A 24,230-nucleotide genomic window follows, 5' to 3' on the forward strand; every position below is an offset into this window, starting at 1 on the left:
CCGTGAAAGAAACAATTGATAATCTTGACTTACTAAAATTAAAAACTTCTGTAAAAGATAATGTCAACATAAAGAGACACAAAGCCACATACTGGGAGAAAACATTTTCAAAAGACACATCTGATAAAGCACTATTATACAAAATATACAACGAACTCTTAAAACTCAACAGTAAGAAAACAATCTGGTGTTTAACAAATGGGCCAAAGTCCTTAACAGACACCTCACCAAAGATGACATATGGAGGGCAAAAGGAGCATATGAAAACACAATGCAAATTGAACAATGAGTCACTCACTACTATTCACTTACTGGAATGGGCAAAATCCGTGTTAAATCAGAGTGGAAGAGTGGCCCCTTCCCTGAGTCATGTTCTCACGAACACTCTGGAACTCCTGGATTTTGGCATTTTAATTAGTACTAACTTGTAAAACAGGACTAATCACGTCCATTCTTGGGACAACCATAACTTGTTTCCCCAGTCACTTCTGGGATCAGATTCACCACAACTGCTGCCTGACCGACACGAATATGAAAACACTGGAATGTTCCTGAGACCTGGCTGCCCAAGATTGGGACAGAAGTTCATAACAATTTCCTATTTGTATATACTGCAAAATGATCACCGCAATACAGGCCCCCAGCTATGTGGCCAGGAAGGAGGACCTGTACTAGAAACCGGCCCAGAGAACAATCCTTAGGATGGGTTATGGGAGCCCATCAAGTGTGTGCGTTGCAGGAACACCACACAAAGAGGAGCGCTGCACAAGAACAACTTGGGCATTTTCTTCCACAGTAAGACCCCTCCTGCAGATACCGTCCATATTATCCGCACTGCCAGGCACTGCCTCTACACCTGCCGCCCACCCCTGGCTCATGGAGCCCACCTACCTAGCGGAGATCCAGCGAGCGTCAGGATCAAGTGGCTACCGGCGTCTAAGGTGTCCTGAAGGATGCGGGGCCATGACTTCAAGGAGTTCCAGGTAGCAGGCACCCTCCATACTTGCAGAAAAGGCCTACTGTAACTGCTAAGGAGTGCTTTGGCTTCACCACTGACCTGAGGTCGCACGCGGGCAGAGAAGCTTTCCTCCTGGGCATGTTTCTCCGCGCCAAACACTGCCCAGAGGCCCCCTGGACGAGCCAGCTGCCCTGGCCAGGTGGCAGCGGCATCGGAAGCCTGCAATCTGAAGGGCCTGAAGCCAGGATGGCAAACAGCCCCACAGCCTTCTCGGGGAAATCGTAGGCGGCCTTCCCAGCAGCGCCCGCGCCTGGGCCCGTGTGGGTGAGGATCCGCGCCAGCAAGGAGCCAAGACGTTCTCTTGGCTCTCTTCCTTGAAGACTCCTGGTGACCTCAGGTTTGAGTCAGACGAAGAGTGATGTCTTTCAGAGGCCTGCCCCCCTGTCTTTGCACAACATTAACACTTGAGGCCCTTTCCTTTGATATTGATCTGAGGTTTCAGAAACAATGGAAATGCCCTACAGCTGAGACTTATTTGACTGGTGGGAGAGGGGGAGGGGTTGGGACACTTAACACTTCTTTTTTTTTTCTCATTTCTCCAAGAGGGAAACTCAACTGTCCCCATTTTTTTTAAAATAAAAGCATTAAGTGATTAATCCAGTCTAGATTAAGGATAACAGAATTATGATCATTTCGGGGCTCAAAGTTCAAAAACTGAAATCTTTTAAAATATATTGCACCCAGGGGCAACTGGGTGGCTCAGTTAAGTGTCCAACTCCTGCTCGGCTCATGATCTCACCGCTTGTGAATTTCAGCACCTGCACTGGGCTCTTTGCTTACAGCTCAGAGCCTGGAGCCTGCCTCAGATTGTGTATCTCCCTCTCTCTCTGTCCCTCCACTGCTTGTGCTCTCTCTCTCTCTTTCAAAAATAAGTTAAACATTAAAAATATATATTGATGTTTATAAAATACAAATGCTCAGTTTGTGATAAATGTCTAATTTCATCATACTTTAAAAGCATCACACTGTCTCATTTTTGCACAGCTTTTTAAAACAATATCAAGGCAGTCCAGTGACATACAAAACAAGCAAAATGTACTATCTCTTTTACAGATAAAATTATGACAATATTACTAAATTATTTTCTTATTACAAATCATATTAAACATTTGGTCTCATTACCTATGATTATAATTTGCTTCATTTTCAAGAACTCATTTTTTTCATAAAGGAAATGTAGATTATAGCCCTATAATAAATGTGAAGTGTTGAATCCTAAACACATATTTTGCAAGGCAACTCTTTTGGGAGGACAGCAGCCTGAATGATAACAAAGTATCCTCAGATGCTAAACATATCTCAAGATCTAGAATATGTCAGTTCAAAATATGCCTGATCTAATCAAAGATATCTTTTATTTACTTTGGAAACCTCAATCAAATTAGTTGGAACCGCGGGGTAGCACAGATTAAATAACAATATCAATCCATTCGTCAGTTGATGGACACTTAGGCTCTTTCCATGTTTTGGCTATTGTTGAGAGTGCTGCTATGAGCACTGGGGTACATGTGCCCCTATGCATCAACACTCCTGTGTCCCTTGGGTAAATTCCTAGCAGTGCTATTGCTGGGCCCTAGGGGAGTTCTATCGTTAATTTCCTGAGGAACCTCCACACTGTTTTCCAGAGGGGCTGTACCAGTTTACGTTCCCACCAACAGTGTAGGAGGGTGCCCAATGTTCATAGCAGCACTCTCAACAATAGCCAAAACATGGAAAAAGCCTAAGTGTCCATCAATGGACAAATGGATCAAGAAGATGTGGTTTATCTATACCATGGAATACTACATGGCAATGAGAAACAATGAAATCTGGCCATGTGTAGCAACATGGATGGAACTTGAGGGTGTTATGCTGAGCGAAATAAGTCAGGGAGAGAAGGACAGCTACCATATGTTTGCACGTATAGGAGAATTAGGAAGAAGTTAACAGAGGACCATGGGGGAGAAGAAGGGGGGAATTGGGGAGGAGAAGGAGGAAGGCAAACCATGAGAGATTCTTGAATGCTGAGAACAAACTTAAGATTAATGGGTATGAGTGGAAGGGGAAGGGAGTGATGGGCATGGAGGAGGGCACTTGTGGGGATGAGCACTGGGTGTTATATGGAAACCAATTTGACAATAAACTATTTTTTAAAAAATGACTGTCACTGGCAATTAATATCAAGCACTATATTCTTTCTGTTGCTATTCAACTTGTTTTTGTATCCATTTCCAGAGGCAAATTTTAGCATTAGCAAATCCATTATGTGCTTCCAAAAAAAATTACCTCTGAACAAAAATAATTACTAATGTTCTCATCTCAAATGAAAACCAAAACGATGTCTCAAATGAAACCAGAATTTTAGAAAATATTGGAAATATTTTGAAATGTTGAATTGAAACACATAATGCCACTGTAATTTAACTGAAAAATATTTTCTTCAAATTTATGTATCACATACTGTTGACAGGAAGTTTTGCTTCAAATAGTTTACCTGACGAGATGGAAAAATTGTAAACTTGATATTTTAAATTTAACAGTGTGTTCTCATATGCATGAAGCTACAGTAAATAAAATAGAGTGACTTATGATACGCATCAATAGTGAGAATTGTAATGATAGTTCTAAATGTCAAATGTAAATTCAAAGATTGAAAATAAATTTCCTGCACCGAAATTTACTGAGCATTTGTCAACCATTAAAGCAATGTAAAATATACAAATCTGGTAGAAAACAGCAAAAGAGAAGAGCATGTTATTTTCTTGAAGATTTTGATAGGATTATATGATCTTGTTATTAAATATTCTTTTTCCCCTACCTTTTAATAGTTGATAGTTTTCAAAATAAATTGTATTAGCAAAGAAATGTTTGGGTTTCAAGGTTCAATAGCATTTCATATTCTGGTTGAAAATTAATATGGCAGCTTTGCTAAACCCTAAGAAGAATTCTTAAGAAGATTCTACTTTTAGAATCATGAACTCATTTAAAGAAGATCATACGTAGTTACTTCTACTCTGAAAATGATTTTTAAAATTTGTTTTCTTTAAGGGCACCTGGGTGGCTCAGTCGGTTAAGTTCCTGACTTCTGCTCAGGTCATGATCTCGCGGTTCATTGGTTTGAGCCCCAAGTCAGGCTTGGTGCTGACAGCTCAGAGCCTGGAGCCTGCTTCAAATTCTGTGACTCCTTCTCTCTCTGTCCCTCCCTTGATCACACTCTGTCTCTCAAAAATAAATAAATGTTAAAAAATGTTTTAAAAATGTGTTTATTTTATTTTAAGAAGGAGAGACAATACATGCATGTGGGGGTGGGGCAGAGGAAGAGGGAGAGAGATCCAAGCAGCCTCCATACTCAGTGGAGCTCAACATGGGGCTCAACCTCACAATCCTGAGATCATGACCTGAATCAAAATCAAGAGTCAGTCACAACCCAAGCACCCCACCTCTGAAAATGATTTTTATATTTATGGCATTCTTGGAAATTTATATTGTGGGAAGCAAGAAAACATAACCAAATGGCATGTCTTATGAAATATAGGATCTCAGTTCTAGTACATGAAGTCAACTTTATTTCTTTTTAAGGAGAGACTGTTTGGCTTTTGAGATGATCAAGAGAGAAGAAAATAAGCCTTCTGTATACCTGCAAAAAAATAAATAAATAAAACAACTACATTGAATTCAAATAAGTTTCTAATGTAATTCCTTCATCTGACATTTCTGTATCACACTCTAAAGAAATAGGATACTCCTATGATCCTACTGTTATTTTTTGTCTTATTGGCACTAAACACTACTATTAAGTTAACTACCTCTAACTTATTATGCATTAACACTACTCCTTACACCCTCATGCAAATAAATGAAAAATCACCATAGACAAATTTGTAATGTCCTTAATAATTCACTTTGATTGAATACCTTTTCAATATTTATTATTCACATTTGTTAGGGAGATTAATACATATTTATCCTGTGTCAACTGGGAATTTATGATTCATATATAAATTTGTTAAAGGATTAGCTATGTAGTTATCACGTGTTAACTGGGTGACTACATTTTTGATACTATTCTTATTGGATTGTAGTGAAGATTGTAGTATGGTTAAATACTAAATATGTGATTTTTGGTAAGTAACCATTCTTATAGATGAGTTTCCTTGTTTATAAAATGGTAATAAACATAGTACCTTCTCACAAAGCTTAAGTAGATGAATATATATACACATTAGTTAGTTTTTTTAAATCAAACTGTTAAGAAATCCACTTTGTAAATAAATCACTCTGAGAATAATGATACCTAATAATGTCCTCTAGAGATTTTCAGGAGTGATAAAATAGAGAGACATGGTTGAAACTCACTGAAAATTAGTACCTCTGTTTTAACATAAAGTAAGCCTGGGAAATCAAAATGTTTGTTATCTACAAATCTGAAATTTTTCTTAGGAATAGTAAACTACAAATTATTTCAAATATTCTACCATTGTTAAAAGATAACTTTCCCTTTTTTCTCATAAATTTAAGGCAAGATTCATCTTCAACATCTATATAAACAGAAAAAAATATTTAGAACACACAAAATAACACAGAATAATTTCAGATTGATTTTGTGGCTCGACAACTCTTGCCTGAAATCTTCCTTTGCTGGTTATATATTATTCTTAATTCTGAGGTTTATTTTAGGGTTGTCTTCCTAAGATAAGTGGCTTTTAAAGTTAGTGACAGATTGCTGCAGATGGAGAGGCAAATTACTGCCACACTGTTGTTATCTCTTAATTGACCAGTAATAGGGCTATATCATCATGTTCCTAGACACACGGCTTCTTCTGTGACCAGAATACGGTTAGCAATGGCAGCAGTGCCCTTACATAGAAAATATCCAATTAACTTTTCCCATTCAATATCAACCGTAAATCCTTTCTTCTGTCTGAACACTTTTGTTTCAGTCCTCCTCGGCGGCGATACTGGGGTGTGGGAGATTTGCCAGCAAGGATGACAAAAATAACTGCTGGGGTGGAACCAGGCACTTCAAGGCACCTAAGCTGCATGATAATAGTTGCCTTCTCCCCTGCACATTGGCTGTCTTCTTTCTAGATTTACAAAGCAAATAAAATTACTATTGGTTCTCTGATGCAGTTGTGAGTCTAAACTTGTGGAAATGATAATCTCACTAAGGCTCAGCCTTTTCTTCTGCCTTTAGGCAGAGTCTCTTATCAATTTCTGGGACTTTACTCCTCAGGCCCATATGAAGAAGCATTTTTATTAAATTAGTTTAAAAGACCCTTCACTGAGAGCTCTAGGAATATGGTTTTAAATTTCACATTCATGAAAATTTAACCTATTTTTCCAAAACAGGACTGCAGTGATGGAATACTCATACAGAAACTACCAAACCTCCACACGGGAGTTCGTGTCTGAACTCAGTTTGTCAAACATTTACTTATAATTAACACAACTAACAATATTTAAATTAACAATTACAAGCTCGTGATTATTTTTCTGTATCTATAATACAATTTTTCCAAGAGGGACAATAGTTGATCCACACAGTATTGAAGCTAAAATCTGGTTCTCCTTGAGAAGATTCAATTAAAAGAATATCCAAAATAAGCCTCAAACTGCCTAAAGTGTCTGGAATCAATTCATGGGAAGTATTAAAGAATATAAATCAGCTTCATTCAGGAACATGGAAAGCTGTTTTTATGTGCATTAGCATTTTTTTTTTTTTTGGTTAGAAACAATGACAAATGTGAGTGAAATAAAGATCAAAATTGGTCTGTTTGACATATATGACGGCTAAGCTTCCATGCAAAATAATTATTTATATTTGCTTCTCTACTTCTATTGAGTCACTAGGTTACTTTCAAAAAAATAAGTATTATACATAATTTTGAGGAGGAAACAATTACAAAAATCTTCTTAAGGCAGTCTCTCCAATACATGTTTTATAATAGAAAGTCCAAATACATTTGATAAATTATTTGCTAATACATATATTAAAAAGACATACTAATAATTGAGAAAGAGAAAAGTGATCTTTGACATCCAGGAGTTATCCTGGTAATGTCAGCTAGACTTTGGTGTTAACCATGAACCAACCTGTCACTCACAGTTAAGTTTGAATATTCTCCTCCTGAACCTAAAGAATTTCAAAGAACATCAACATCAAACAAGGTTACTCTGACCATGGTGGACCAAAACAAAAACAAGACCACTGAGTAATCGTGTCTGAACACAGTTGTCCACAACAAAAGAGCAAACATCTCCCACTGCTGGTTACTAACAAATTATACCTTTACTCTCTGTCTAGTCTTCCCTTCTGGTATTTAAAACTACCCAATCATAGATTTATCCCAATTCTTGACAACATACAATCTGGAACAAGTTCCCACTTTCTTAAGTGCTGACTCAAATCATTTCTAACACACTTTTCCTAAGATTTCCCACGGCTCCCCAAGGAGAATCTTATTTGCTGCAACAAATAATAAATCCAAATTGTTAAACTATAGGTGTGTTCAAGCTGGTCTTGGAGTAGAAGTGATTGGCATGTTATTATTGCAAACCTCATCTTTGTAATAATATACCCATATACCACTACAACTTTTATCTCATCAAATAAACAAACCTATGAATAAAATTATGGAAGACTAAATTCAGTAAGACATCAGTTTTCTGTGAAAAAAATTGGTAATTTAATCAATAAATAATCAGATTAATTCATACTGCTTTTTTTGAAATGTGCTTTAAACTGGTTCTGTACTCCCTGGGTCATATTGGGTTAAGCTCTAAGTGTCATGGTTTATAGAGAACTTTCCCACGTATGGCTCGTGTTCTAGTAAGGAAAAAAATGAGCATAGAACTATAATGACAGGGACATTGTGAGCACCACAAGAAAAACTTTTATTTTTATTTTTTTTTTTATTTATTTTTTTTTTATAGTTTATTGTCAAATTAGTTTCCACATAACACTCANAAAACTTTTAAAGGAACTCAGATATGGTTAGAATGGAATGATGTATAGATCCTTGATTCAAGATGTGCTATACTATATATTTTGGCAATCTTCATTGCCTTCAATCTTTTAATCAAATTAAAACTACTAAACATTAGAGGCACCTGGGTGGCTTAGTCAGCTCAGCGTTCTACTTCAGTTCAGGTCATAATCCCAAGGTTTATGAGTTCAAGCACCGCGTTGGGGTCTGAGCATGGAGCCTCTTTCAGATTCTGTGTCTCCCTCTTTCTCTGCTTCTCCTATTCTATGCTCTGTCTCTCTCTGTCTCTCAATAATAAAAAATATTTTTTAAATTTTTTTAAATGACTGGCTTTAAAAAAAAAACTATAACCACTAAAAAAAGTGAGAAATTATAAAATTCTAATAGTCTTTAAAAGATATTCACTATAAGAAAAATATACAGGAACACAAACAAATATATTAAGAATTAATTTTAGAGGTGCCTGGGTCACTCAGTCGGTTAAGCTCCGACTTCGGCTCAGGTCATGATCTCACATTTCATGGCTTCTAGCACCACATCAGGCTCTCTGCTGACAGCTAGTTCAGAGCCTGGAGTCTGTCTTTGGATTCTGTGTCTCCTTCTCTCTCTGTCCCTCCCCTGCTCATGCTGTCTCTATCTCTCTCTCAAAAATAAATTTTAAAAAAAGTTTTTAAATAAAAAAAGAATTAATTTTATAGAGAGTCAAAAAGGAATCAATGATGTATACTTATCTGAGAAGAAATGTGAAATAACCAAGGGATTAAAAAATAGCCCTTTTTAGTTATTTTACTAACATCACCAATTTCCATTTGTGATTAATACAGAAACAAAATATGGGAACATGAATAATTTTTGTGACTAGTTTTGAAATGTATAGAACCAAATGTTTAATTTCATGTTTAAGTATTTTAAAATTTTATCTTCCAAATTACAATTTTGGCACTTAGTTATGCATGGAGTATACTAGAAAATGTTTGAACAAGTAGCACTAATCAGTTGGTAACCCAAAGTAGCTATTTTACAATAGAGCATAAAAATCCTCAATAAATAAACAAATTTCTTTTTGTCAAATAATACAGAATTGCTGTTAAGGAAAAGTTACTTGTGAAAACTAGTTTGAGTATGTGTATATTTTTAAAATCTGTTTTTGTGGTCAGTTTATGTTGCATTTCAATTACAAACAACTGAAATGACTTTACATTAGTAAAATTGAATGAGTGGTAAAGAGTAATGATTACCTTATCTCTATAGGACTACAGAAAAGTAAACATTTTTTCCCAATTTTGTTCACATTTTTCATATTCAATATTATGTTTACAGAAAATAAAAGTAACTCCCCTAATACACGATATTCTGTCTGTTACAACTGAAACATTCTACTTGTACAAGACCTAAAACAGAAAAAAATATTCAGAATGACAGCTGATAACATTTCAAGTGTGATTTACTCACTGCATTTTATTTTGCTGAATTTTTTTAAAAGCTGACAATAATATTTATTGTATTGCAAGTACTTTGTTATCATTTTTTCCTGTAAATAATAACTACCCGCATTTTAGTCTGTTTTTAGTAAGACAATCTATTGGAAACTAGATGTTGTTTCAGGGGAAGTTGGGATTTTGCAACTTTACTCTTATCAATGAATAGGAGCCATGAAAAGAGAAAGATCTAAAAATGAAATATGAGAAGCTTCAAATAGATCAGCTGAATAAACTGTATTATTGATTTTTTAAGCTTTTTTTATTATCATTTTGGTCAGTTTATAGGGTATTCTGAAACTCTGTTTTTGCTAATGCTATAAAAATTCACTTCAAGAGCATGATAGAAAGTCAGTAATACTTTAAGACTTTTATCACATTAGTAACTTTCTTATGATATTAGAAATTCAATAAAGGACAGAAAAGTCACTGATCCTATAGCTAAATTGCTAATATAATGCAGCACTTACCACTATGACATGAAATATGCATTTTACTCTGCTGCTTTAAAGCTTCCAATTTTTCTTTTCTAGCCCTTTGAGAGACTTTTCTTTTGGTATGTGTTTTAACAATAAATATACAATAACGTGTAAAAGTTCTCCAATAGTAAAACAGCAGGACATTGATTCTTCTGAAGAGAAGAAAACTGTCATCAAAGACATTGGTGTGCTCATATAGCAAGAATCATGTTCCCCTAGAATACTTAAAAAGACAAAAAGCTACCAAAACATTAAAAACTAAGGTTGTAACAAGAACATAGTTCAGGATCTTGTATTTACTAATTGAAATAAGGAATATTTACTAGTTGAAACAAAGCGCTAGAGTGTTTTGGAAAATAATTTAAAGGATTAGGATTACATGGTTAATACTCGGAATATATAACACAATTTCTGATTCTCATGGGCTTTGTTTATTAGAAAAATGGGTGTAGGGACAACTGGGTGGCTCAGTCTCTTAAGCATCTGACTCTTGATCTGGGTTCAGGTAGTGATCTCACAGTTCCTGAGTTCAAGCTCTGGTCTCAGGGTTCCTGACTTCGAGCTCAGTGTCAAGCTCTGTCTCTCCCTCTCTGACCCTTCCAAGCTGGCACAGCCTAGCACAGGCTCACGCACACTAGCGTGCTCTCTCTCTCTGTCTCTGTCTCTCACACTCTCAAAATAAATAAATAAAAAAGAAAAAGAAAAATGGGTGTGCATTACAGAAAATTCTATCTGGAGTGACAACTGAAATTCTTTTCATCTCTATTAAATCAACATTTTGTTAAGTACCTAATCTGTGGCAAAGTAATTACCAGTAAAGTGACCTGTGCCAATAAGTCAATCTCTTATTACAACTTTTCAGTACCAAAATCTTTAATAAGCAAAATGTCACATTCATTTATTTATTCTTTCATTCATCAAGTATCTTTGGCACAATTACTATATACCTTCAAATAGGCACTTTTCAACAAGATTAGTATATCATGTTGAGCAAGGAAGACAAATGAAGTGTATGAAATATAGTGAATTATTTCAGGTAAATTCTATGATATCAGTGTAAAGGTACAGTATGATAGCAAATGATGGGATTGCTGATGTGGTCAGGGAAGACTTCATTAAAAAGGTGTTGTCATTTGGATGGAGACCTGAGTAAACGAAGAAGAGCTATTTACAAAGTAAAGGAAGTGGTGCCTGGGTGGCTCAGTCTTTTGAGTATTCAACTCTTGATTTCAGTTCAGTTCATGATTTCAAGGTTCTTGAGATCGAGCCCAACATCAAGCTCTGGTGAGAGACAGCTTGGGATTCTCTCTCTCTCTCTGCCCCTTGTCTTCTCACTTTCTCTCTCTTTTTCTCTCAAAATAAATAAATAAGATTTTTTTTAAAAAAAATAGTAAAGTAAAGGAAACATTGAAACAAACAAACAAACAAACAAAAAACCCTAAGACTTGGGACCTCCTGGGTGGCTCAGTTGATTGAGTCAGTTGATCTCAGGGTTGTGCATTCAAGTCCCATGTTGGGTTCCACGCCTGCATGGAGCCTACTTAAAAAATCAAAACAAAACAAAACATAACAAAACCCTACAAACTGGAAATTATGTTTTTAGCTGCAAAGAAATAATATACAATGTTGTTAAAAAATACCTCTGGCTTTAAAATTATATCCGATGGTTATCAGAGCTCTTTTTCATGGATCCCTTTTAATATAATGATTAATGCCAGAAAAAGCATAATAGTTCCTACAACATAAATACATGAAGGGAGAATGTCACCATGAAGCAAGCCAATTAATTCAATAAAGCTAGACACTGAAAACAACACATATTGTTGAATTGAAAGTGCAGTGTGGGACTGAGAGCAAAGAATTGGTTGAAAGCAATATTATGAAGCTCTTAGACCCCAAGCGGTCTCTATATGGTAAACTTCCTTACTTAAGCAGAAGATTAGGGGTTTCTCTCTGGAGAGCACGAATCAAGAACAATATAGTCTAAGTGACAGCAAGCATGCCCAAGGAAGGAAGGAGTAAGGGGCTGGCCTGATAAGAATGGCACCAAAATAAATATCTACATAAGACACAGTAAGAAAAAAATGTTACAGGGCACCTGGGGGCTCAGTTGGTTAATCATCTGACTTGGGCTCAGCTCATGCTCTCACAGTACCTGAGTTTGAGCCCTGCATTGGATAAGTTCCAGCCCTATTTCAGGTGTGCCCCACTTCTCTCTCTCTCTCTCTCTCTCTCCCTCTTTCTCTCTCTATCTCTCGCTCACCTAGGCCCTCTCTCTGTCAAAAGGAAGAAGAAGAAGGAGGAGGAGGAGGAAGAGGAAATGTTACAAAGGACAAAGAAACAAGGCTTTGAAAATACTGGGGGTTGGGGAATAAGGATTAGTTAGAGAGAGATATATAGAAAACCTTATATCAAAGGTAAGAGTAGAATAAAACCTATTTTTCAATTTTTAGATGTCAAAAAAAATTACTGCCATGCACTTTTTCTAAGAACTAACAATTGTGGTTCCTCTGCTCCACAAAATGAAACAGTAGACAAGCAACAAACATAGAGCAACAATAGCAGCAGTAAGAGCAACGATATGAAGAACACTAAAGGAAACATGAGGTAAAAAAATACATGGGTGGGATAAAAACTTAGCAGAGGAATTGACAAGAGGAGTGATGATTAACGTATATACTCAGTTTAAAGAATGCCCAGGCAAGAGGGGCTCCTGGGTGACTTGGTCGGTTAAGGGTCTGGTTTCGGCTCAGGTCATGATCTCATTGTTCCTGGATTCCAAGGAACTGATAGCTCAGAGCCTGGATCCTGCTTCAGTGTCCCTCTCTCTTTGTCCCTCCCCCACTTGTGCTCTGTCTCTGTCTCTCTCCCTTAAAAAATAAAATAAACATTAAAAAATAAAAGAAAAAAAGAATAACCAAGCAAGATTGGTGGAGAATACCAATCCCCAGTTGCATGTCTCTAAGTGAAGGGAAGCTATTGAAAGGTATAAGATGCCTTATTTTTATAAATTATTTGAAAACTTTAATAAGAAATAAAACAAATTCAAAATGTTAGAAAATATGACAGGCTTTATTTTTTTCCTTAAGTATACCAATAAGAATTTTCAAAAAGGCAAAAGTGATAAATTTCACACAGTTATGCAGACCCTGTAAGAATTACATAGTAAATAGTTTTAAAAGAATACAACTGTCAGGAGTAGCTATACAAATTCTAAGTTTACTATAATGACATATTACATAAAACAAATTAAAATCAACACATGGACAGCAAATCAATGGGAAAGTAAACAAAATTCAGAAAGATATCTAAATACATAAAGAAGTTAATATATTGATAAAAAGAAGTATATATGGTAAAGAAGGCATATCAAAGCAGTGAAGAAAAGAATAAAATGAAAAAAACATAAGTAATTAGCCAATACTCTGGAAAAATATCATCATCAAATATTTTGAAATCTACATGGATTGAACTAAGAATATTAAGGATATAAAATTTTAAACATTTTAACCAAAACAATGGGACTCAGAAAACAATTAGTTTCTTGAGTTTGTTGAATTTTATAAATAAATGAAAATAACTTTTAGGAAAAAGAATTTAAAAAGACAATTTCAGGCAAACAAAAATATGTATTTTCAATACCAGTAGAATAAAAATGAATAGTCTTTATGCTATAGAACATTATGAGAAAATGAAGCTCACTAAATAAATATTAATATGTACAAAACCTTAAAAATTGTGTATTGTGAGATTTATAAATATGAAATAGTGTTGCAATAAACTTATAGATAAGTCAGGGGTAGGGTGAATATATAAATACCTACTAATGCATTCAAATTTACTTTAGACTTTGGTAAGTCAAGAAGCCATGTTTCAAACTCTGGATTATACTAAAGCAAATAGAAGAGGAAATTTATGTTTAAATTACAATCAATCCAAACAAGTAACCAAAACAATAACAAAATGGCTACAAATTAAGCAAAGAAATAAATTTAAAATGAAATATATCAATAATGAGGTCAAATGTAAATAATATATATACTCCAATTTAGAGAAAAATTTGGAAAGTAGAAATAAAAGAAGATATATTATCATATATATTTTCTGAGGAACATAGATAAAATATATGAATCAGAAGGGTTAAATGTGAAAAAGTGGAAAACAATATATTATACCAACACTAAGCAAAAGAAAGCTGGAAGGCCACATTCATATTATATAAGTAGACATTAACATAAAGAACGCTGCCAATGATACAGAAATTGCAAAGTGATAACAACTTGACAGAAAGACAATTCTATAATGTGATGTCTAACTTAAGGTATAGCCTGAAAATACATGAAGCAAAATAATTAAAGCCTTATTTATTTGTAGAAAAACAAATGCCCCAGAATGCCTAAAATCTGTAGGAAGAGATATTAATAAGCTTCTCTTTGTTTTGAAAAGAATATGAATTTTCAATTGGATCTAAATGACTTGAACAATCACATTGACATATGTGAAATACTACACGGAAAGCTGTGGGACACATATTCTTTGCAAATTTGAAGGGAATAGTTATTAAAAATTGGCATTATACTGGGCCAAAAAATAATTGTTTTCCATGACCATAAGGAATTAAGTTAAAAATCAATTTAGACAAAACTGGCTAGTATTTCCATTTGGGCCTATAAAGAATTTGGAAGTTGTCAGTTCTGTTTTCACAACAGGAAAATTGCTGAGGAAATGTCCAGCAAATTTTTTCTGAACCATCAGAAAAGTCAGGTGACAGGACAAGTCACTGCTCTGAAATCTGGGGAGATATGTGAATAGACATTACAGCTTATAGGACCAGAAGCTGCTAAAGACAGCAATTGATAAAATGTTTGAATGGCAATTGGTGAACTGCTGGAAGTTCAATGTGGGCTAGTTTCTGAGTTCAAATACTTGGCCTCCCAGACATGGGGGATACCCCTTCCAACACACACACAAACACGCACACACGCACACACATGCATGCTTTTGTTAGTTTTACCTCCAGGAGATTCACTAGATTCTTTCTTTTGGTGAAAATCAGAGAAAAATTTCCTACGGCTCCTGGCCTGAAAAAGAAGGGGGAAAAGCCATTCTGAGATACTCCCATAGCATTCTGTTCTTCATAACAAAGACCAGCCCTCAAGAGAAAGTCTTTAACCAGAGCATTAACTGACTGGAAAGAAGAGCAATTAGTCAGCTCCATACCCCATTAGCCTTCTGGTCTCACAGAAGAGGAGGAAAAAAAAAAAAAAAAAAAGACTAAGAAGTGTTCCTGAAGGTCGCAGCCCAGGTACTCTGGACCACTAAGAAAAAAAAGCGTTAACCAGAAGATTTTAGATTATATAGATTATTGTATACCTTACAACCACATCAACAAGGCTCCAGTATAAGAGGATAAAAATAGTGGGTTGAACCTGAGAGAGTTTCATGGCACAGACTCTATTTAAAAAGGAGTTTCTAGGGAAACCCAAGACAACAGGGAAGAAAAATAAGGACATGGGAGGAAATTGTAGCCTCTGACATTTACAGCTACAGCAAACATTCAACACATATACTTCTTTGCCAGAAAATAAAAATCTCACACTCAATGTGCGCTTATTTCATTTCTTTTTTTTTTTAATATTTTTATTTATTTCTAGGAGAGAGGGAGAGAGACAGCGTGAGCTGGGGAGGGTCAGAGAGAGAGGGAGATACAAACTCCGAAATAGGCTCCAGGCTCTGAGCTGCCAGTCAGCACAGAGCCCGACGCAGGGCTCGAACCCACGAACCTCGAGATCATGACCTAAGTGAAAGTCGGACACTTAACCGACTAAGCCACCCAGGCGCCCCGCTTATTTCATTTCTTATTACTCAGTACGTTCCTATCTGACTTCCAACAGAACATTATAAGACATACCACAAGAAAATACGATAAGAGAAACAGTCTAAATAGACAAAGCAAGGATTTAGAATAAGATATGACAGATAATTTGGAATTATTAGGCAAAGAATTTAAAATAATTATGATGATTATGCTAATGGATCTAATGGAAAAGTAGACAAAATGCAACAGATGAGTAATGCAAGTGGAGAGATGGACAAGAAAGAATCAAAAGGAGAATCAAAAGAATCAAAAGGAGATGCTAGGTAATAAAGCACAATAACAGAAATGAAGAATGTTTTGCTAATCAGTAGACTGGACATGGCTGAGGGAAAGAATCAGTGATCCTGAAGATATCTGGTGAATAATTTCTCAAACTGAAATGCAAGGGGAAAAGAAAAATAAGTGGAAAACAACAGAACAGAGTCCTGGAGAACTGTGGGAGGAACACAAAAGGTGCAGCATATATGAAATGAGAATACTAGAAAGAGGAGAGAGAAAGGGACTGAAATATTATCTTAAGTTATAATGGTTGATCAACTATTTTTTTTAACTAAAGACAGATACCAAACCATAGAGTCAGGAAGGTCAGAAACAGCAGGCAGGATAAACGGTCGTATACATATGAATTATATACATATAATTTCTTATATATATAAGAAACATAAGAATTTATATATGGTAAATTGGGGTGCCTGGGTGGCTCTGTCAGATAAGCGTCCAACTTTGGCTCAGGTCATGATTACACAGTTCGTGGGTTCCAGCCCTGCGTAGGGCTCTGTGCTGACAGCTAGCTCAGAGCCTGGAGCCTGCTTCAGATTCTGTGTCTCCCTCTCTCTCTGACCCTCCCCTGCTCATGCTCTCTCTCTCACTCTCTCAGAAATAAATAAAACATTTAAAAAATTTTTAAAAAAGAAATTATATATAATCTACATCTAAGCATATCAGATTCAAATTTCAGAAAACCAAAGTAGAAAGAAAAGAAACAAAGTCTTGAAAAAGCCAAAGACAAGGGCATATTATCTACATAGAAACAAAGAATAACATCACACTTCTCAGAAACCACGTAAATAAGACAAAAGTGGAATGAAATATCTAAAATATAGAAAGAAAAAGGCTGCCATCTCAGAGGTCTGTAACTAGTGAAATTATCCTTCAAAAGTGAAAGAGAAAAAGAGAAATCGTTTCCCAGAAAAGGAAAACTTGTTTCCATGAAATCTGCCTTGCAATAGATGTTAAAGAGTTCTTCAGAGAAAATGAAATTGATATATCAGAAACTCAGATTTACAAAATAAGGAAAAGCACTAGAGAAGGAATGCTAAAACCAAATATTATATTAATTTTTTATTTTTATCTGAGTTAATAGGTGACTATTCAAAATAATACTGGCAACAATGAAAGATTATACCAGGTGAATAAGTGAAATGATTAACAGCAATATTATAGGGCAGGAAGAAGTGGGAATATTCAGTTATCTATCTGCACTGTCCTTGAAGTGGTACAGTATATTTTGAAATAGATTTAGAAGTATTTGTACAAGTAGGTATAAGTCTATATTGCAAATGTATAATATAACTCTAAGGCAATAAATTTTTTAAAAAATGTAATTGATATGCTAAGAGGGGAGAATAAATAGAATCATATAAAATGCTCAATAAAACCAGAGAAGGCAGAAGAAAAAGAAGGCTGAGAGTGGAGCCTGCTTCGATTTCTCTGTTTCCCTCAGCCCCTCTCCCCTGCTCACACTCACTCTCTCTAAAAAAAATTTTTTTAAAGAAATCAAAAATAAGTGCAAGAAATGTAACAAATGTGGTAGATAATAATCCAACTATATCAATAATCAATTGAAATGAGAATGGTCTAAATATACCAAATAAAAGAGAGAGTGACTAAGAGAGTGACTAAAAAAAAAGACTCAACTGTATGTAGTCTATAAGAAATCTACTTTACTTATAAAGACATAGATTGTAATTAAAAGGATGAAGAATGATATACCATGCAAACACAAACACAAAGATAGCCAGAGTAACGATATTAATTTTAAGGAAAACAAACTTCAGAGCAAGAAAAATTACCAGGAACAAAGAGAGGCACTAAATAATGATAAGGGGTAGTTAATTGTACAAGACAATAGAACAATCCTTAAAGCCTATGTACCTAACAAGAAGGTGTCAAATATGGGAGGTAAAATTGATAGCACTGTAAAGAGAAATAGAAAATCCACACAAATAGAGACAACTTATCTTTGACAAAGAGGCAAAGGAAATTAATAGAGAAGAGATAGTCTTTTCCACAAATGGTTCATTTGGACATCTGCATTAAAAAAAATAAAGAATCTAGACATAGACCTTACAACTTTCACAAAGTTAACTCAAAGTGGATCATAGCCCTGAATTCAAAACACAAAATCATAAAATTCCTAGAAGATAACATAAGAGAAAAGGCTACCTACTCTGAAAAGGCTACATCCTGTACGATTCCAACTACCTGACCTTCTAAAAAAGACAAAACTATAGAGTAAAAACATCAGTGGAACCAGCGGCTGGGGGGAGGGGAGGAAAGATAGACTGATGAAGCACTACGGATTTTTAGGATGGACATAAAATTTGGTATGATACCATAGTGATGGATACATGACATTATGCATTTGTGAAAAACCTTAGAACTGTTGAATGCAAAAGCGAACCCTCATGCAAAGTGTAGAATTTAGTTAACTGGGGTGCCCGGGTGGCTCAGTCGGTTAAGCCTCTGACTCTTGATTTCAGTTCAGATCATGATTTCAGGGCTAGTGGCCTCAAGCTCCTCATAGAGCTCCAGGCTGACAGTGCAGAGCCTGCTTGGAATTCTCTCTCTCTCCCTCCTTCTCTGCCCCTCCCCCACTGGTGTGTGTGACATGCTCTCTCTCTCTCCCTTTGTCACAAAATAAACCTTAAAAAAATTGAGTTATTAAATTATTTACAAAGAACAAAACTATTTCGTTTTATTTAAAACATTGCATGTTTGGAAATCAGGAAAAAATAAATAACCTATGGTCAAAGAAAAAAGCACAATGAAAACTAAAAAATAATTTTGACTGAAGAATAATAAAAATTTTACATACAAAAACACATGCAAAAATGAAAACCATGCTTATGAGGACATTTATTTTGGTACATATTTAATGGTTTACAAATTAGACCAAAGTATCCCATTGAACCTAGAGAATCTTAAAGAAAAGAAAAATTAAGGGGCGCCTGGGTGGCTCAGTTGGTTAAGCGTCCGACTTCACCTCAGGTCATGATCTCACGGTTCGTGGGTTCAAGCCCCACATCAGGGTTCTGTGCTGACAGCTAGCTCAGAGCCTGGAGCCTGCTTCGGATTCTGTGTCTCCCTCTCTCTCTGACCCTCCCCTGCTCATTTTCTCAATCTCTCTCTCTCTCTCTCTCTCAGAAATAAAAATATTAAAAAATTTAAAAAAGAAAAGAAAATTTAAATAAAGAATATAGAATATAATAAAATTGAAAACAAACATAATACAAAGAACATTACAAAGCCCTAAGTTGATACTTTGAAAAGAAAGAAAATGGGACACTACTTCAGAACCCACACACATTAAAATTAGGCAATAAGAAGATAATTATGATAGAATTTATGACTTACATTTGAATATTTAATTGAAATGGACAAACTTAAAAAGCACAAGTTAACAAAAATTTAAATAAAGGATTAGAAATTTTGATTAATTTTGTATCTGTTAAATACAACTGATTCAGTACTTCCCAAAGCAAAATAAAAACCCAAATAACTTCACCATGAATTCTCAAAAGGAAGAAATCAACTCAGCTCAAACCTTTTGTACTTCTGGCCACTCCATCTGTGAGACAATATATCCCTGTTGTTTTAAGCCAGCCAATTTGTGGTAATTTGTTACTCCAAGCCTAGGAAACAAATATAGAGGCAACATTGTCTGTCTTTATTTAGGTTGCAGTTACTTAAATGTTGTTTTGATTTTTGTTTCTCTCTCTCTCCCTCCTGCCGAGTGTTATATTTCAATGAAAAGAGGGACAATTAATAATTTATACCATAGAAATATTAGATGAATTCATGGGACATTATTATTATCATTGTCTTATAATGAGGAAGATTTTTCTAAGCAAGATACAAAATTGAAAAAATTGCCATAAAAACAATTGATAATTTTGATGATATATTTGAAGATTTGCATTTCTCAAGATACCAATAAGCCTAAAGTCAAACAATAAACCAGGAAAACATAGTTGCAACATGTTTGCAACACACATGCACACACCTACATGACAACTATAGACCCTTTAAAAAAATTCAAAGCCTTCGTATAAACAAATCGGTAAGTATGTGAAAACATGCTCAAAAAGCTTTCTTATGATTCAGACATGCATATTAGAAGTCTAGTAAAAATGTTTATACCTATCAGCCTAATGTCTATGCTAACAAGAGCTGGGGATGAATTATTCTCACCTATTTTGGGTTGGAATGTTAACTAGTTTAAACTTTATGCAGGGTAACTTGGTAATGTCCTTCAAAATTAAAATAACATATAAGCATTGAGTCAGTGATTCCATTTCTATGAATTTCATCTTTATTCAGAACTAAGGACTCTGAACTAAACAATATCCTTCACTACTTTATGAATGTTTTATGTGTGCATACATAAATATATTTTTAAGTGACAAAATTTAAATACTCAAGAAGGATCCAGATATTAACTTTATTTGAGAGTAATAATTATTTTCCTTGTAATTACTAATAAATAATGTACACTTGTTAAATACTCCTAATACTTTATTTGATAAGGTGATGATTTTAGGGTAGTGTTTCTTCAAAAGCTTTACAAAATTACAAAATATTTGACAATAAAATATGTTTCTTCAAAGAGAATGTAAGATACACTTCAAAAAGAAAAAAACTATAATAGTTAAATGTATTTATAGGTAATTTAAGTATTTTACAAGCACAAGAAAAATAAACTCTTAAAAGTAAACATACCTAGCCACAATTTCCAGTATCACAGACAAATGTGAAAAATAGTTCATATATTAATCTACAAAAATAATTACTATCAAGTAGTTTTATAAAAATTTACAAGTGAATTCAACTTTACACCCTAATTTTCCCAATTAAAGCAATTTATCTAAGAATTTGAAACATACTCTAAGCTGTATAATGTATTTTGAATAGTATCCATTAAAGGAATGTTTCTGTTATATCGAATTAATGATGTACAAGGGGTCCCATAACTCACAATGGCTGCATATTTTTTTTAAATTCATTAGGAACTCATTCACATTTTTCCTATGTAAATAATACAGATATTGTAAGTCCCAAATACAAAGCATATTTAGCTCAACAGGGAGCTCTATAAATCTTAAAAAGAATAGTTAATCTTCACGCAATCACCAATGTCTAATATCTGAGTATTACGCAGTTACACTGGAGGCCACTGTAGAAATGCCTCACAGAGCCTAGATGCCTGCCCCTGACCTGGGATCTCAAAAGAGTACTTTTCAACCTTGGATTCACATTAGACCCAAATGAGGAGATATTTGCTTTTTAAATTCTATAGTCAGCCTTAATTCCAGACTAATTAAATCAGAGTCTGTGTAGCAAAATTGAGACATCAGCATTTAAAAAAATTTTTCATTTTTGATTCCAATGTGCAATCAAGTTGGAGAGTAACAACTCCAAAAGCCATTCTTATTTTACACAAACCTTTCCCCACTTGCAGAAACCATTGCTCTTCTAAAGATTAGCATCAGTTTTCTTCAACATATGATTTTCATAGAAACAGAGACTCCCCAGTGTGATGATACAGTATATATTTGTAGGGACAGGTCATTGCTTATGTTATGCCCAGATCACGAGAACCCCAAAGACCACTGAGGAGCCGATTCCGATTCAAGCACACGAGGGTCTTTATTCAAGACGGAGTAGGGACTCCAACGCACCCCGACGCAGCGGGGACGCTATGGAGCCCCAAACTCACCGTCGTGGGGCTTTTATTGCGGTTACAGTGGAATTTGGAGCGTTCCAGCTTGGCAGCCTCCTGATAGGTTGACTTTTGGTACAGGCTGTCTTGTCAGTACCCGATTGGTTCGGCCCATTTGGCCTGACAGCAAACTGCCAACCTGAACGTCATGGGACAGAGGCGCCTCTTTTAAACTGATTGGCTGTTGCTGTTGCTAGGGGAGTAACTAAGGGCTGGCTGAGGCTGCCTAAGTACTTCCTGCGGTTTTTTCCTGGGACTGGGTTCGGCCTAGTTCATCCTCAAGATGGAGGCTTTTTCTAAAATGGAGTCAGTTAGATTTAGGTCTCACACATATTTGAGCATTTTAAGTCAGTTTTACCTTTTGGTCAATACCTATTGACAAAACTTGTCTCTATTGCCCGTGTCTGATCCTTATTTTTTCTCCGCAGTTAAAGCCGGACTGACCATATATTTTGCTAAAGATCTGAATTTAAAAAGAGGAAAATGGGGTCCTTATTGGCTTTCTCCAAACAATCTAGAGCATAAATGAGTTAGTATTAATTCACTGAGTGTAAGGTAGCTGATACCACTCTGAAGTACAGGTCTGGTTTTTTGTTTTTGTTTTTGTTTTTTGTTTTTTTTGGGGTTTTTTTTGGCGTATGTGCTTGAACAATTTCTAGTTAGCTGTGTATATAAAGGGGAAAAGGAAGGAGGGAAGGAAGGTAGGAAGGAGGGAAGGAAGGAAAGAAAGAAGGGAGAGAGGGAGGGAACAGTAGGAAAAAGGGAAAAAAGAAAGAGACAGAAAGGTAAAGGGTGTAGAAGAAGAATCTAAGGACTTTATTGAATGGGAAGCTAATAATAAGAGGAAGAGCTCCTTCAAATATATTGTGAGTGTGAGAATACTAGTTGTAGCTGTCAATTGTAAGCATTCTAGAAAATATTTTAATGTGTTTGTACTCTTTCCGACAACGTTGACTTTTCCTCCAAACTGGACAATACCAGTGTAACTATAAAGCAAGTTTCGTGCTTGTTTCCTCCTAGAAATAAAGAAGAATCTTTGTGGAACAACTGTCTCAGTGTATCTTTGTGATCATCTTTAAAAAATATTAACACAGGCACGTGGAGAGGGGAAATCAAACTCCAGGTAAGACACACAATAAATTGATTTTAATTATTTTTGCTGCAGATGATAAAGACACTGAATTCAATTTGCTGCTAGTCAGGCTATTGGCTTCCATCAACAACTGTCACTGACACTAGTTAAAGTGGTAAGGACAGATTTTAATAGGTAATGTGTTACTGAAATATGGAAAAGAGTCTAGCATTAACTGGACAGAACTTCATTTTGTACAGGAGTGACCGAGATCCCTAAAGGAAGAATGCAGGAGTCGGAAGGGGAGTAATCAGGGCTCAGTGGAGTCCAGAGAATGAAAAATTATGAAAAGCAAGTGTGGAATAAGTCCATGGGAAGTATATCTGCATATTTGCTAACTAGTGCTTTTGGAAGCTAGGCTCTTACCGTCTCACAAAGACCGTGAGACAAGGCTCCTATCTTCAGGTGTTGGCTGGATCAGACATTAAATCCACTCAGCAGCCCTGTGTTTTCTGACAGACATTATAAGGGATGCTAAGGTCATCTGAGGAATAAAACCTTGACATAGTAGAAATCATTCATGTTTGTTCAAATCTTTATAGAGCGAAGTTGAGGCCTGGTTAAGAAAAGGCCCAGAGGAACCTGGCTAGAGTTTGGTCAGAAGAGAATCTTTGTCTCAAATTAGGGAAAGAAGTAGCACATGGCTGAATCCAGCAGCTCCAGTGACCTTATCAATATTCTTATTTCTCTGCCTCACAGTTCTATTTCCTTCTGGTTTGGCTTTTCTCTTTAGCAGAATGACTCCTCTTGGTGATTCCCTGAGTTCTAAGCTTTTCTGGTCACTTCAGTAATTCCAGTGCAGAATTTTTGCCTTTCTCCTAAGCACTCAAGCAAAAGTTCCAAGAGCTTAACACTGCATGAATCATGTTACTATCTCTGACACAAAATACTCTTGAGTGAGGAATGTCCTTGTTGATTGGATCTCTGGATTCAGAATTGTAATCACTCTACCTAAATTATGTAAGCTCAAAGTAGGTGAGTAGTTCTGCTTTCAAATAAAAAGGGAGAAGATGCCTGTCAGCAGGCATGGAAAACAGCCACCAAACTCAAAAAGTACACCTTATTTTTCTTACTCTTACATATACCATTCAAGAAACACAGATTGTTGTCTGCAAGACCTAATGAGGAACTGGTCAGAAGCAGAGAAAGACATTGTTTCATATGAGAATGCATTAATTGTTTCAATGATTTATAACTAGGCTATCCATAATTTATAAAAATCATAATTTGTGAGTTTTAAAGAATATGAATATAATACATTTTTTCCTATGTAGTGTTG

At 35.4% G+C, this 24,230-nt stretch overlaps 1 long non-coding RNA gene across 1 annotated transcript in view; it reads right to left on the reverse strand.

The window, feature by feature from the left end:
* The window catches only part of LOC144225864 (uncharacterized), a 122,910-nt gene extending 101,121 nt beyond the window's left edge, over positions 1 to 21,789 (reverse strand). Inside the window, exons 1-3 of the long non-coding RNA XR_013333443.1 lie at positions 21,543 to 21,789; positions 19,645 to 19,732; positions 14,955 to 15,021 (exon numbers count right to left, since the gene is read on the reverse strand). This is a non-coding gene — a long non-coding RNA (uncharacterized LOC144225864). The remainder of the gene's footprint in view (positions 1 to 14,954; positions 15,022 to 19,644; positions 19,733 to 21,542) is intronic.
* Positions 21,790 to 24,230: the final 2,441 nt, after the last annotated feature.

Source organism: Crocuta crocuta, unplaced genomic scaffold (genome assembly GCF_008692635.1).
Source record: "Crocuta crocuta isolate KB4526 unplaced genomic scaffold, BGI_CrCroc_1.0 scaffold131, whole genome shotgun sequence".
NCBI lineage: Eukaryota > Metazoa > Chordata > Mammalia > Carnivora > Hyaenidae > Crocuta > Crocuta crocuta.